Source organism: Bubalus kerabau, chromosome 4, assembly GCF_029407905.1.
Source record: "Bubalus kerabau isolate K-KA32 ecotype Philippines breed swamp buffalo chromosome 4, PCC_UOA_SB_1v2, whole genome shotgun sequence".
NCBI classification, from domain to species: Eukaryota; Metazoa; Chordata; class Mammalia; order Artiodactyla; family Bovidae; genus Bubalus; species Bubalus kerabau.
The window spans coordinates 163,527,043-163,540,669 of record NC_073627.1 but is presented as its reverse complement, the minus strand read 5'-3'; the positions used below and the strand labels follow the sequence as shown (position 1 = coordinate 163,540,669).

The following is a 13,627-nucleotide window of genomic DNA, read 5'->3' as shown; positions in this document are numbered from 1 at the left end:
AGAGGAGGAATCTGAGAGGAAACCTGCCTCTCTGAGTGCCTGCAGCTCTTTACCAATAGACATGAAACCAGAATGCAGGTCTAGGTGATTTCTTTCTTTCTTTTTTAATGGAATAATATCTAAGTGTCGAGCTATGTGCTGGGTACAAAATATGAAATTTATACTCACTGATACTTCTCTACTGTCCTCCACCCAACCTCCTGCCACAATATCATACAATCTCATTCATAAATATTTTTTCCACAAAAGAAACACTATGTGTTTTAGGGATACAGAATTTTTCTAAGTTATAAAATACATCACCATATACTGTGGGGAAGGGGTGTAGACATGAGCTGGAATGGGACCTGAAGAAGAAATAAAATTAAGACAAAGCTGGAGAAGGAGAGCAGATGATAAATGAGCTGCCTAGGCAGACACCTCTCTTCCCTGGAGAGTGGGGACCAGCCCCCGAGCAGACTCCGCCTTGGGATCTCTCTCTGGCATTCCCCAACCAGAAGCCCTGCTGCTGGAGGATGGAGACACCAGGAGGAAGACCAGAGATTCACCCAGTGGAGCTGTGCCTCTCAGCCTGAAGGGACTCCGGTTTCCTCGGGCCCATGTGGAGCCTGTGCCCGGAAAGCTACCCACTCATTTGTCCTCCTCTCTGCTCAAATGCTCAGAGAGGGGGCAGCCCCGGCAGAGAAGAGCTGCTGGCCCTGGCCCTCAGGGGCTGGTGTGCGAAGTTGTCTTGACTGCTTCTCTTCTCTCCCTCAGGTCCCAATTAATGGATTCTGACATGCATTATGAAAGGCCAAACGTAGAGACCATCAAGTGTGTGGTGGTGGGGGACAATGCTGTGGGCAAGACCAGGCTTATCTGTGCCTGGGCCTGCAATGCCACCCTCACCCAGTACCAGTTGCTTGCTACCCACGTGCCCACGGTTTGGGCCATTGACCAGTATTGGGTATGGCAAGAGGTAAGTTTGCAAGTCTATGGCCTCATTCATCTGGGCTTCTTCCCCAGGGATCTCTCCAGAAGGGCCCTGTGCTGAGCTCACGGAAGCCCTTTAAAGGTTGAGTAGAGGCAGCTGAAGAGCACAGATCCTTGGGAGAGGCCTGAAGGGAGCCCACTCCAGGGGAGGAGTCCCCAGCCTTTTGTGTTTGTCTGAGCAGAAGCCTGGGGCATCTTGTGTAACATAGACCCCAGTAATGGGAAGCCCTGGAGCTGGGAAAGGGGTGGTGCTTTGGAGAGATGAGAGCTGCCAGGAGAAAAGAAACTGCTGGCTAATGATACCCAAAGACCCAAGGCTGGGAAACATCTGATGGCAGGTACAGCTGGGAACAAGGATGGGCTCCTTGGGAGATCGCATCACTCTCGTGACTGTCTGCCCTCTGGAGTCTCTTCTGTCCTGGCCAGCTCTTGTTAGGGGACTCAGGTGTTCTAGGACACACAGAGGGAGACACTAGTTGTCCCTTCAGCCCCCATGCTGTGGGACCCAGGAGTGAGCTAACCCCACCCCAAGTTGGCATGCAGGGTCCCCAGGAACCATTGCCTTCGCTTCCCCCCCTCCTCCCTGTCCCACCCCCCCTCCCACCCCCACCAGATGCTAGAATGTTCCCGAGACGTGGTGGACAATGTGAGCGTGTCTCTCCACCTCTGGGATACCTTCGGAGACCACCACAAAGACCAGCACTTTGCTTATGGGAGGTAGGGAAGGCCCCCGCTGCCTGCAGGGAGCCAAGTGGGTGGGGTTTTTCCCCGAGGTATGAGGACACTCTGTGAAACTGAGTTAAAGGAATTTCACTCTGTGAAACTGGGAGGAAGGAGTGGAGAAAACAGCCTTGGGAGACCCTTGACGGGAAGGCAGCCCGGGCTGGGCAGGGAGCCGGCTTTGCAATCAGGAGGCCAGGTTTCAGTTCTCCCCTGTTAACCAGTAACGCTGGGACTTTGAGCAATTAGGAAGGCTGTTCTGAGATGAGTTTTCTCAGATGAGATGGTAAAAGTGGTCATGTCTAAATCTCAAGAGAGCTGTGAGGTCAACCCAAGAGTCTTTGAAAGCTCTCAAGTGCTAACTTGGGGGTATAGAAATAGGAGGTGCTATGATTAAATGTTTTGGGGAAGATCATGTGAGCCGATCCATATGACATTTGTGGGATTGCAGTGTAGGGGTGCCGTTGGGTATGTGTTCTCCCTTGTTCCAGCAGCAGGGAACCTATCACTAGCTTTTTTTGCCTATAACCTCACTCTCTCCCACCCCCAGATCTGATGTGGTGGTTCTGTGCTTCTCCGTTGCCAACCCCAACTCCCTCCACCATGTCAAGACCACGTGGTACCCAGAAATCAAGAACTTCTGCCCCCGAGCACCTGTCATCTTGGTGGGCTGCCAGCTGGACCTGCGTTACGCTGACCTGGATGCTGTCAATAGGGCCAGGAGACCCTGGCTAGGTAGGGAGTCCTGGTGCCTAGGGAGGGAAAGGTGGCAGATGGGGAAGGGGAAGAGGGGGTGGAGGGAGGTTGTGTGTCTCTCAACTCCCTGCTCAGCCCTGAGAGAATGCACAGAGCCTCACTTCTCTCCCTCCATTTGAAGGAGATTCACATAGGGGGCCAGTTAGAATGATCTTTCTTTCATCCATCCATCCATCCATCCATCCATCTATTACACACTGAGTGGGCAATACTGGGCTAAGCATCATGAGGAGAGAAGGAGAAGGACAGGTAATCTTTGTATGAAAGGAGCTTATAATTTTGCTGGGAGACGAACTGGATAGGTGAATATGTTAAAAACCAGCATGCTAATTGCCAGAGAGGCAGTCAGCCCTCCCACTACTCTGAGCCGGGGAGATCACCCAGGCCTGCCATAGAGGCCTACCTACCATGGAGGGCTTCCTGGAAGAAGAAGGGCTTAGAAGTCAGCCTTGAAAGAATGGTAGGATCTGGCCAAACAGAGGAGAAAGGGAGTGGAAATGAGCAGGGCAGGAACGGGGCTTAGACCCAGATCCTCAGCAGGGACGCCCCCAGTCAGGAGAAAAACACACAGGATCGGGGGAATGCATCTCCCTGCCCCCCAGCCCTCCACCACCGACATGAATTTGGCTTCCCTTCTTGAACGTGCCAGGCCCATGAAGCCCAATGAGATCCTTCCCCCAGAGAAGGGCTGAGAGATGGCCAAGGAGCTCGGTATCCCCTACTACGAGACGAGTGTGGGCGCAGTTCGGTATCAAGAATGTCTTCGACAACGCCATCCGGGCAGCGCTTATTTCCCGCCGGCACCTGCAGTTCTGGAAGTCCCACCTCCGCAATGTGCAGCAGCCCCTGCTACAGGCACCTTTCCTGCCCCCCAGGCCGCCGCCCCTGCTCATTGTGGTGCCCGACCCCCCCTCCAGCAGCGAGGAGTGCCCCGCCCACCTCCTGGAGGACCCGCTGTGTGCAGATGTCATCCTTGTGCTTCAGGAGCGGGTGCGCATCTTCGCCCACAAGATCTACCTCTCCACATCCTCCTCCAAGTTCTACGACCTGTTCCTCATGGACCTGAGTGAGGGGGAGCTGGGGGACCCTCAGAGTCAGGGGGTCCCCGCTCAGAGGACCACCGGGGTCACCCTGATCAACACCACCACCACCACCATGGCCGGGACTTCCTGCTCCGGGCAGCGAGCTTTGACGTGTGTGAGAGCGTGGAGGAGGGCGGGGGCTCTGGGCCTGTTGGGCTCCTGGCATCCACTAGCGACGGGATCTTACGGGGCAATGGGACAGGGTACCTGCCTGGGCGGGGTCGAGTGCTGTCTTCCTGGAGCCGAGCCTTTGTGAGCATCCAGGAAGAGATGACAGAAGACCCACTGACTTATAAATCCCGGCTGATGGTGGTGGTGAAAATGGACAACTCCATCCAGCCAGGGCCGTTCCAGACTGTTCTCAAGTACCTGTACACAGGGGAGCTGGACGAGAATGAGCGAGACCTCATGCACATCGCCCACATCGCTGAGCTGCTTGAGGTCTTTGATCTGCACTTGATGGTGGCCAACATCCTCAACAACGAGGCCTTCATGAACCAGGAGATCACCAAGGCCTTCCATGTCCGCCGGACCAACCGGGTTAAGGAGTGCTTGGCCAAAGGCACCTTCTCAGGTATGAAACAGGCTTAGGAGCTGGTGTCCCAAAGGCAGGGGACTTCCCTCCAGGCTCTTTCTGCAGAATCTGGGTTGGTCCGAATAGCATTCTGAGTCATCTCAGCCACTGATGTCCTGGAGATACTGCGGCTCTGCTCCTGAAACCTAGAGCCCCCAGCTTGAGATTGTGGTCATGTGGTGCTCACAGAGTGTGGCTTCAGGAGGAAGCAGTCATCTTGGAGCAGTGTCGACCCGTGGGGCTGGTTGTCCCATATTCTTTCACCCCATCCTCACGTGATGCATCTTCTCTCACCCAACAGATGTGACCTTCATCCTGGACGATGGCACCATCAGCACCCACAAGCCCCTGTTGATTTCTAGCTGTGACTGGATGGCTGCCATGTTTGGGGGGCCACTTGTGGAGAGTTCCACCAGGGAGGTAAGGCTAGGATGGAAACGGCTGGGAGGGAGAGAGGTTTACTCCCTTTCCATCTGAGGCATCTGTTACTTCACAGTACTTCCTTCAGCCTTAACTCTATACAAACCACCAAGTGATGGGCCCAAGAGAAGTTTATGAGATGGCTCCTATAGTCATGGACTTTGCAGTATACCAAGATGGACAATTATGGTCACATCCTAGCTCTATAGTTGAGAAAAAACTTTTTTCTTCAAGCAGTAAGAACAGATTTTTATTCAGAAACTATTGCAATAGGGGAAGAGAGACCTCAGTATAGAAGTGGTTTTAATTCTTAATTGAGCATGATCAAGTGGGGTTTATAGTCAAGGTGTAGGGTGGGAGTCAGAGGGTAGAAAATTACTAAGAGGAAACATCAGGAGTCAGTGGGAGTTCTAGCCAAATCAAGACTGGAGTTCAAGTCTGATCTCCTTTCTGCCCTTCTCTGAACTCTGACACTGACTGTCCATCCCTCAGCCTTGTAATTAACAGTGTCCTCCTTTGTGAATCTACTTAAAGTTCCAAGGGTCCACACCAAGTTTCTCCAGCTGATCTGAGGTTTCCCTTGAGTATGGGGATGAGGTCTTTTATTTCTGCTGAGTACCCTTCTCAGCTCTGGTCCCTTAGCCAGTGCTCAGCAAGCACTTGAATGAAAAGCTGAACAAAGAATGTTAGAGCATAGCATCCTATAACCCTGAGAAGGGATTTCCTAAGATTTCTGGGTCTGGAAGATCCTTTGGAGGAGGGAAGGGCACCCTTTTCCAGTATTCTTACCTGGAGATTCCCGTGGACAGAGGAGCCTGGCGGGCTACAGTCCATAGGGTCACACAGAGTCGGACATGACTTAAGCGACTTAGCACACACTGGAAAGGGAGTCCTTCTGGGAGGTGAAGAGGAGAGTTCGAGGTTTGAGTTGCCTCTGCTCCCTGAAGCATGAGTGGGTTGAGATGTGCAAAGTGTGAGATGGGAACTCTTCAGAGCCACAGAAGCATCTGTAAAGTTCCAGCCAATTCCCAGTGCAGCCTGGAGAGGCTGGCGGCTGATGAGAAAGCAGTTTTTGTGTTGGTCCTGCTCTGGAGAGATCCCAGAGGCCCAGAGCTGTAGCTTTGAGCAGCCCAGAGAGACCAGCTGGTGTTCGCTCCATTCATCCACATCCCATTTGCACTGCTCCCCGAAGGATAGAGTGGGGCTGGGTGCAGGTGACCAGAAGGACTCCTTCATGGTTCCTCCAAACCAGAAAGATGCTAACGCGAGTCCAGGTCCTTTTAAAAGCTGTTGGAGCCCTGCTCACAGGTGCTCAGCAGATGGGTTCATTGCAGGCTGTTGGTGTGGGAGATTAGCCTTTAGGGAAGGAGGGGTTCTGAGCAGGTCCAGGGACCGCAGAGGGGTGGCAGCCTGTCTATGGGAGACCAACTGTCCAGGCCAGAGCCTTCTGAGTTCTTCGGAACTGCTGCTCTTTCCCTAAAGCTGGACCTTGCTGCAGCCTGCTCCATTCCTTCCCATCCACAGGTGGTATTTCCTTAGACAAGCAAAAGCTGCATGCGGGCTGTGCTGGAGTACCTGTACACTGGCATGTTCACCTCCAGCCCTGACCTGGACGACATGAAACTCATCATCCTGGCCAACCGCCTCTGCCTGCCGCACTTGGTCACTCTCACAGGTAGCTAAGCCCAGGGGAAGAGCCTCCAGGGAGGAGGAGGAGGAGTCAGGGGATCCCCTGGGAGTCATGATTTCTTCTCTCACCTGTCTCCTCCTAGGGGACAGGCCACCAGCACCAAGGGTATATGTTAACATAGCGTGAGATACATCGGTGCATATTGGGGTTGCGGTGAGGACGTGGATGTAAAGAGATGTGTGAGAGGGATGCTTGGTGGGGTCACCTTATAGGTCTCTCTAGAGGTTATTGCGGTGCAGCAAGTGGGCACCAGTAGATGCCAGGGCTCGAGGTTCTCAGCTTGGCCACACTCAGGCAAGCTTAAGAAGCCAAAAAGAACAGAACACCATTCCTCATTCCTACCCTTGCATCTCCTCCTTCTGCCTTTCCTTTTTCTTCCCCTTTCTCATTTCCTTCTTCTCTTCCACCTTCCCTTTCTCTTTCTTCTTCTAGAAACACAGTAAACATTGACCTTATTGTTGGTCACTCCTAATTCTTTGATTCCTGGAAGATCCTGTGAGCTAGAGCTCAGGTTTCAGGATGGACCAACCCCAGAGGCTTAGGTGGAGCAGGGACTGCGGCAGGAGGGAGACCAAGGAGCAGCGCTTGGGGTGCCAGGGCAGGAGGAGAGATGGTGCAGTGCAGATGAGAAGCCGTCTGGAGCCCTTGGTGCCCGCCGACAGGTGGAGCTCCTGAGCTGGAGTCAGCATGTGCGTTCCTTTGATGTTGGTGTTGGTACCTGTACTGGCATTGATGTCCAGGTTAATGTCCTTGGGTGGGTCGGCGGCAGAGAGCAAAGCCTCAGATACTGAGCTGAGGTTCAGGGAAGGACCTGGTGTTAGACCTGCTGTGTCCCTTGGCAGATGATCAAGATTGGGACTTGGCTATGAGGGAAGCAGCGATCCTATGATGATAAATGAGTTGAAAAGTGGCGCCTGGTCCCTGGAAGAGGTGGAAATGATAGACCAGAATCAAATATTAAGAGCTGAGACTGCAGAGGCAGGCCAGGGGACACTGAGGGCTTTAGGGCAGGGAGTAAGAGGCTTCTAGAGATTTCAACTGCAGAATTCCCTGGTGGTCTGGTGGTTAAGGCTGCACTTCCACTGAAGGGGGCAGGGGTTCGATCCCTGGTAAGAGAACTAAGATCCCGCATGCTGAGTGATGCCACCAATAAGTAAATAAAAAATAAATAAGATCACAGCTGCAACAATTTGAAAAAGTGGTACAGCATTCCCAGAACACAGAAAACAGTCTAAACTCTTAGACTAAATAACTTTTGAAAGACTTGCTGCAAAGAAATGGCCCAAATGAAAAAAAAATGTATTCAGGTGTTTCTTTAAGTTTGTTTCATCATAGCAAGCAATCAGAAACAAGTCAAACAGGCACACTGGTTAAGCACACGTGGATGGATTTTGCAAGGTAGCCATTAAAAATGTTACCTCTCACTGCTGCATGGAAAGGCTTATAGAAAATAACATTGAATGGCCTTTCCTTTGAAATGCTTCATAATCGCTAAAAATCATCTTTAACAAATATGTTTCTATGTACCTTGTCAAGGAACAGTGGAAAATGCCAAATGTTGTATAATAAGTGACATGTTTTGTGATATAAGCTTACTATGAAGTTATTAGTTTAAGCTTAATTTTTAAAATGTTAAATATTGCACAAAACATGTAATATGTGTTCATCTTAATAAATTATTACAAACCAAAGTGGCCCTTGCTCGCCACACCGGAGCCCCCAGTCTGTCCCTCTCAACCATAGGCCCTCCCCACCCCAGAGTAACCGTTCTGCCTAATGCGCTAAGATTTGATGAGTGCTTTTCCTTACTCTTCTTCATAGTTATGTCATCCAAGTGTGCATCCTGAAACACTATAGCATGGTTTTATTTTTTGTATATCTTTTAAGGTTTTTTTTAATCTGTAAGTACCTTGTCTGTTAAAAACAAAAACAGAAATTTCCCTTGTGATATGTTGGAAAAACCCTCTGATCCAGGGAACCTAGATTTATTTACTGATCGCCTTTCTGTATCCACCATGTTTCCTTCCTATCAACTGGCCTTCAGGTCTAGAGGCTAGATTAGATCCAGTCTTCTTTTGGTGAGACTACATTTTGTAGGCTGTTTCTGCTTTTCATCAAGAAACATAGATCATATGCTTTTCTCTCTTTTTGTGGTGTTAGCAGCCTTTGAGTTTTATTGCCTGGATCCATTTATTTATTAAGTGTTGTGAAATGGTAATATTCCAGGTCTTTTTTTTTCTTTTTTAATCTGTTAGAATACTTTCAAAAGGAGGGAAACTTTCCCTCACCTATAGTTTGATTTCCCAGTAGAATAGTTCATGTAGGAAAGGCAGGTGAATATGTGGCATTTTAATTTACCAGTTGTTTTTCTTTTCTCTCATATTCATGTACTTATTTGGCTGCAGTGGAGTCTTAGTGGTGGCATGAAGGATCTTTAGTTGTGGCATGTGGGATCTAGCTCCTTTACCAGGGGTTGAACCTGGGTCCCCTGCATTGGAAGTGTAGAGTTTTAGCCACTGGACCATCAGGGAAGTCCCTGTTTACCAGTTTTCAAGACACACATTTGTTTCCTATCATCCTTTGAGAGTGACCAGTTGATTTTTTATTAATATTACATGTGATTATGAATTTTTGGACTTGAACATACTCTATTGGTTTTTAGTTCAGGTCACTTGCTCAGTCGTGTTCGACTCTTTGTGACCCCATGGACTGCAGCATGCCAGGCATCCCTGTCCATCACCAACTCCTGAAGCCTACTCAAACTCATGTCCATCACGTCAGTGATACCATCCACCCATCTCGTCCTCTGTCGTCCCCTTCTCCTGTCTTCAATCTTTCCCAGCATCAGGATCTTTTCAAATGAGTGGGTTCTTCACATCAAGTGGCCAAAGTATTGGAGTCTCAGGTTCAGCATCCGTCCTTCCAGTGAATATTCAGGACTGATTTCCTTTAAGATTGACTGGTTGGATCTCCTTGCAGTCCAGGGGACTCTCAAGAGTCTTCTCTAACACCACAATTCAAAAGCATCAATTCTTTAGCACTCAGCCTTCTTTATAGTCCAACTCTCACATCCATACATGACTACTGGAAAAACCATAGCTTTGACTAGATGGACTTTTGTTGGTAGAGTAATGTCTCTGCTTTTTAATATGCTGTCTAGGTTGGTCATAGCTTTTCTTTCAAGGAGCAAGCATCTTTTAATTTCACGGCATCAGTCACCATCTGCAGTGATTTTGGAGCCCCCCAAAATAAAGTCTCTCAGTATTTCCATTGTTTCCCCATCTATCTGCCATGAAGTCATGGGACCGGATGCCATGATCTTAGTTTTCTGAATGTTGAGTTTTAAGCCAACTTTTTCACTCTCCTCTTTCGCTTTCATCAAGAGGTTCTTTAGTTCTTTGCTTTCTGCCATAAAGATGGTGTCCTCTGCATATCTGAGGTTACTGATGTTTCTCCCGGCAATCTTGATTCCAGCTATCGGTTTTAAATCATTGCAATTAGCTTTATGGAAACTCAGATACTCTGCTGTTCCTTTAACCTGTAGAAGTCTTCTCAAGTTGGCTGCAAAGTCTCTAGAGGAGCTTTCGATGCTCAGGAATGACAAGATGTGCCAGGTTCATTGTGTACATTTCCTGCCCCATACCCGGTATCAGCCATTTCTCTAAGAAGTCTTGGCTTCCTGTAGTTGGAAATGGGATTTCAAGGCTACAGTATTTGCATTAGCAATGCTTTTGCTATTGGGATGGCTGTTGTTTCTAGGTTTTTTCCCATGGACTCAGCTGAGACATATTACTTTTAAAGATAAAATACTTTATCAGTTTATACTGCTACAGTTAAAATTCAGAACTCAGTGTTTACTTCTTCCCTAGAAAGGTCTTAACATGAAATGCAAGGTTAGTACACAATTTGTTACAAAATTTAAATTAAAATGAACAACTTGATTTAATCCTTAGTTCTAATCTATAGTTCTCAGCAAATTTGAGATTTAATACCCCCTCCCATCAGTATCAATGGCTGATTCTCAGGGTTGGGGGCTTTCACCCCACCTGTATAACTCCTTGCTGCAACATATGTAGCTTAAAAAACTTCATAGGTTATTCTAGTCTCCGCCTTCACTTCCCACCTCCTCTCCAGTGGGAAAGTCTTGCTCCAATCCTGGTTTTCTCACTGGTAGGAGCCGACTTAAATCTCCTGTAGCCTTTCCTGGCCTGTTGAGACTTGCTCTGGACCTCTCTTTGCCCTGCTGTGGGCCCCTGCTGGGGTCGGGGCGGGGATAAACAAGTGCCTGTCCACTCCTGTGGTTCTTCAGCCCATTCCTGGCTGTGTGTGTGTCACAGAGCAGTACACAGTGACTGGGCTGATGGAAGCAACTCAGATGATGGTGGACATCGACGGGGACGTCCTTGTGTTCCTGGAACTGGCTCAGGTAGGATGACAGGGAAGGAATCTCTCCAACATTCTCAGCTCTGGGCTCTGCCTGTTGGCAGCAAATGGGGAGGGTTCGGGAGGTGGTGGGTAGGAAGGAAACCCATTGACAGACTTGGTTCCCCCAGTGGGCAGACCCATCTTATCCTGCAGGCCAGAGGATTCACCCCAACATGCCAAGAGAAGAGGCTGGCTGTGGCAGGAAGGGACGGAGACTTCAGGCAACCGTTGGGCCGGAGAGGGAAACCAGAGCCCTGTATAGACGTGGTTGCTGCCTGCTGGGGTCATTTAAGGCACACTGGGGACTCTCCATCTAAGATGGACTTCCTTCCTCCATTTTCCCAAGTGATAGTGTCAGTTGCTCAGTCATGTCTGGCTCTCTGCGACCCCGTGCACTTTAGCCTGCCAGGCTCCTCTGTCTATGGGATTCTCCAGGCAAGAATACTGGAGTGGGTTGCCATTTCCTCCTCAAGGGGATCCTGCTGACCCAGGGATTGAACCCAGGTGTCCTGCATTGCGGGCAGATTCTTTACTGTCTGAGCCACCCAAAACAGTCAAGCAAAATCTCCCCTACCAGCCCTCAGGGTGCCAAACATTCTAAAGATTAGTTTATGAAGTTAAAATATGGCAGATATGCCTGGGAGGCCAGCTCTCTAAGCCCGGTTGTCAGCACCTTAATGCAGGCTGCTCTGGTCCAGCATGGAGGATGAGGGGTCAGATCTGAGGAGGGCAGACCCAGTAAGAGGCTACCTCATAGGACTGTGGGTTTCTGGGGCTGCTGGGGGCAGGTCACAGGTGAGGTGGTGGTGGTGGTGGGGCCAAGGAGCAAATCCATGTCATTCCGTCATGGTTTTGTGTGGCCTTGCCTCTCGAGGTGGGTTCTTTGTGACTCAGGGCCTTTGCCCACCTGCGCCAAAGCTCTGGCTCTGAAGGCCAAAGTAGACATCTGTGTGCAGACCTTGGCCCAGAGGTCCCAGCACAGACATGCTCCTGTCTGTTCCCAGTTCCACTGTGCGTACCAGTCGGCTGACTGGTGTCTTCACCACATCTGCACCAACTACAACAATGTGTGTCGCAAGTTCCCCCGAGACATGAAGGCCATGTCCCCAGGTGAGCATCCCCAGCGGCATTTGTCATCTCCCTCTCCTTGGGTCCAAGCCTCTGACCCAGGGCGCCCAGAGGCTGCCAAAGACCCCTGTGGGTGGGGAGTAGCCTGCAAACATGCACCCAGCCCAGCGGAGGGGGTCCTGGAAAAAGCACTGGTGGGGAGGGCGGCCCCCCCACCCCAGCCCACCAGAGACCTTGGGCAATTCACTCTGCCCCTCTGAGCTCCTGCTTTTCACAGGTACAGTCAGACTAGAGGTGGTATTTTTTAGATGTTTGTGGACCAAACTCCACATTAAGAAAAACATTTTTGTTTGTTTGTTAATTTTTACAATGTTGGTTGGTTTCTGCCAAACAACAATGCAAATCAGCCATAATTATACATATATCCCCTGCCTCTTGAGCCTCCCTCCCATCCCCACATCCCACCCCTCTAGGTTATCAAGAATTACATTGTATCTTGTGACCTAGTACACATATTGAAAAATTCATCAGTTGTTTTTAATACTGTTCACGACTCATGACATTAATTTCATAACCTAGGAATGGGCACAAGTCACAGCTTGGACAACACAGATCTGGGCATCCTCTGGGGTCCCTGCAGCTTGGTCTCTGCTTAATTGATGTCTCAGGTCCTGGGGCCTGACAGGAAGCCAGGGGTCCAGGATTCATGGGATCCAGGGAGAGGTGTGGCTGGCCTCCCCCAGTTTCTTCACTGGGCACCGTCTGCTCTGCTGTGACCCTCCTCCCCACTAGTGCTCTGCCAGGTCTCCCACTCCTGCTCTCTCCTCATCACCCTTCTAGCATTTTCTTTCTAAAGCACAGCTCCAACTGCCTCACTTCCCTGGCCCCAAACTTTCGTGGAGCCCCCACACCTTCTAGAAGAAGACCAAACCCCTCAGCCTAGCCTTCCCTCCCATCTGACCTCCTGCATACCCCCACCCCCCACACCTCCCCTCTCAGAACCTCATCTCTGCCAGCTGCACCTGCTGTCGGCCCAGCCAGGCTGAGCATCTTCTTGCCCACAGCTCTTCTCACCGTTTCTCCCTCATCCGTTGTTGCAGCCTGCTTTATTCTCCAAGCCTTGATAGGATCTTCCCTCTGCCTTTGAAGAAAAACGCAAGTGGAAATGCCTTTCCCCAGTGTGGACTGTCGGCTCCACTCCTTGGGCAACTGACTCTCTTTGGGGGCTCAGTGAAGGCAGGGCTTCCGCTTCTGGTCCCCAGGGGTTGGCATGTGGGCCTAGGAGGACCAGAGGCATGTTCCATGGCAGCGGGGCAGGGGTGGGAGTCCCTCTGCCCCTCCTCCTGCGTCTTCCTCACCCAGCTCTACTGCCGTTCTGCCCCAGAAAACCAGCAGTATTTCGAGAAACACCGGTGGCCACCCGTCTGGTACCTGAAGGAGGAAGACCACTACCAGCGGGCCTGGAAGGAGCGTGAGAAGGAGGACTATCTGCACCTGAAGCGGCAGCCCAAGCGGCGCTGGCTGTTCTGGAATAGTCCGTCCTTTGCGTCCTCTTCGGCCGCCTCCTCGGCGTCCCCATCCTCCTCCTCGGCTGTGGTCTGAGATGCTGCCACCCTCTTCTGACCCTGCTGCTGTTGTCCCCACTTGTCTTTGCCCCTCTGCTCCTCCGCATTGCCCCTTCCACCTCCCAGGGACAGAGGACTCGCATAACCAGGACCCTTTGCGTGGAGCTGCCCTCACCAGCCAACATAACTCAGCACAGAGAGGAGGGAGCCTGGCCTCGTGGACCAGAGCAGTGGCCCTGTGCAGAGGTCCTGATTCCATGGCTGGCCGGGAGACAACTCTTGGAGGCGGGGATTGGGGAGAGAGCTGAGGACTGTGGCATCTTGTCTGTGGGTCGCAGAACCCTAGCATCAAAGG

At 50.8% G+C, this 13,627-nt stretch overlaps 1 pseudogene; it reads left to right on the top strand.

The window, feature by feature from the left end:
• Positions 1 to 751: 751 nt before the first annotated feature.
• Positions 752 to 13,309, top strand: LOC129651752 (rho-related BTB domain-containing protein 2-like; annotated as a pseudogene).
• The last annotated feature ends 318 nt before the right edge of the window (positions 13,310 to 13,627 follow it).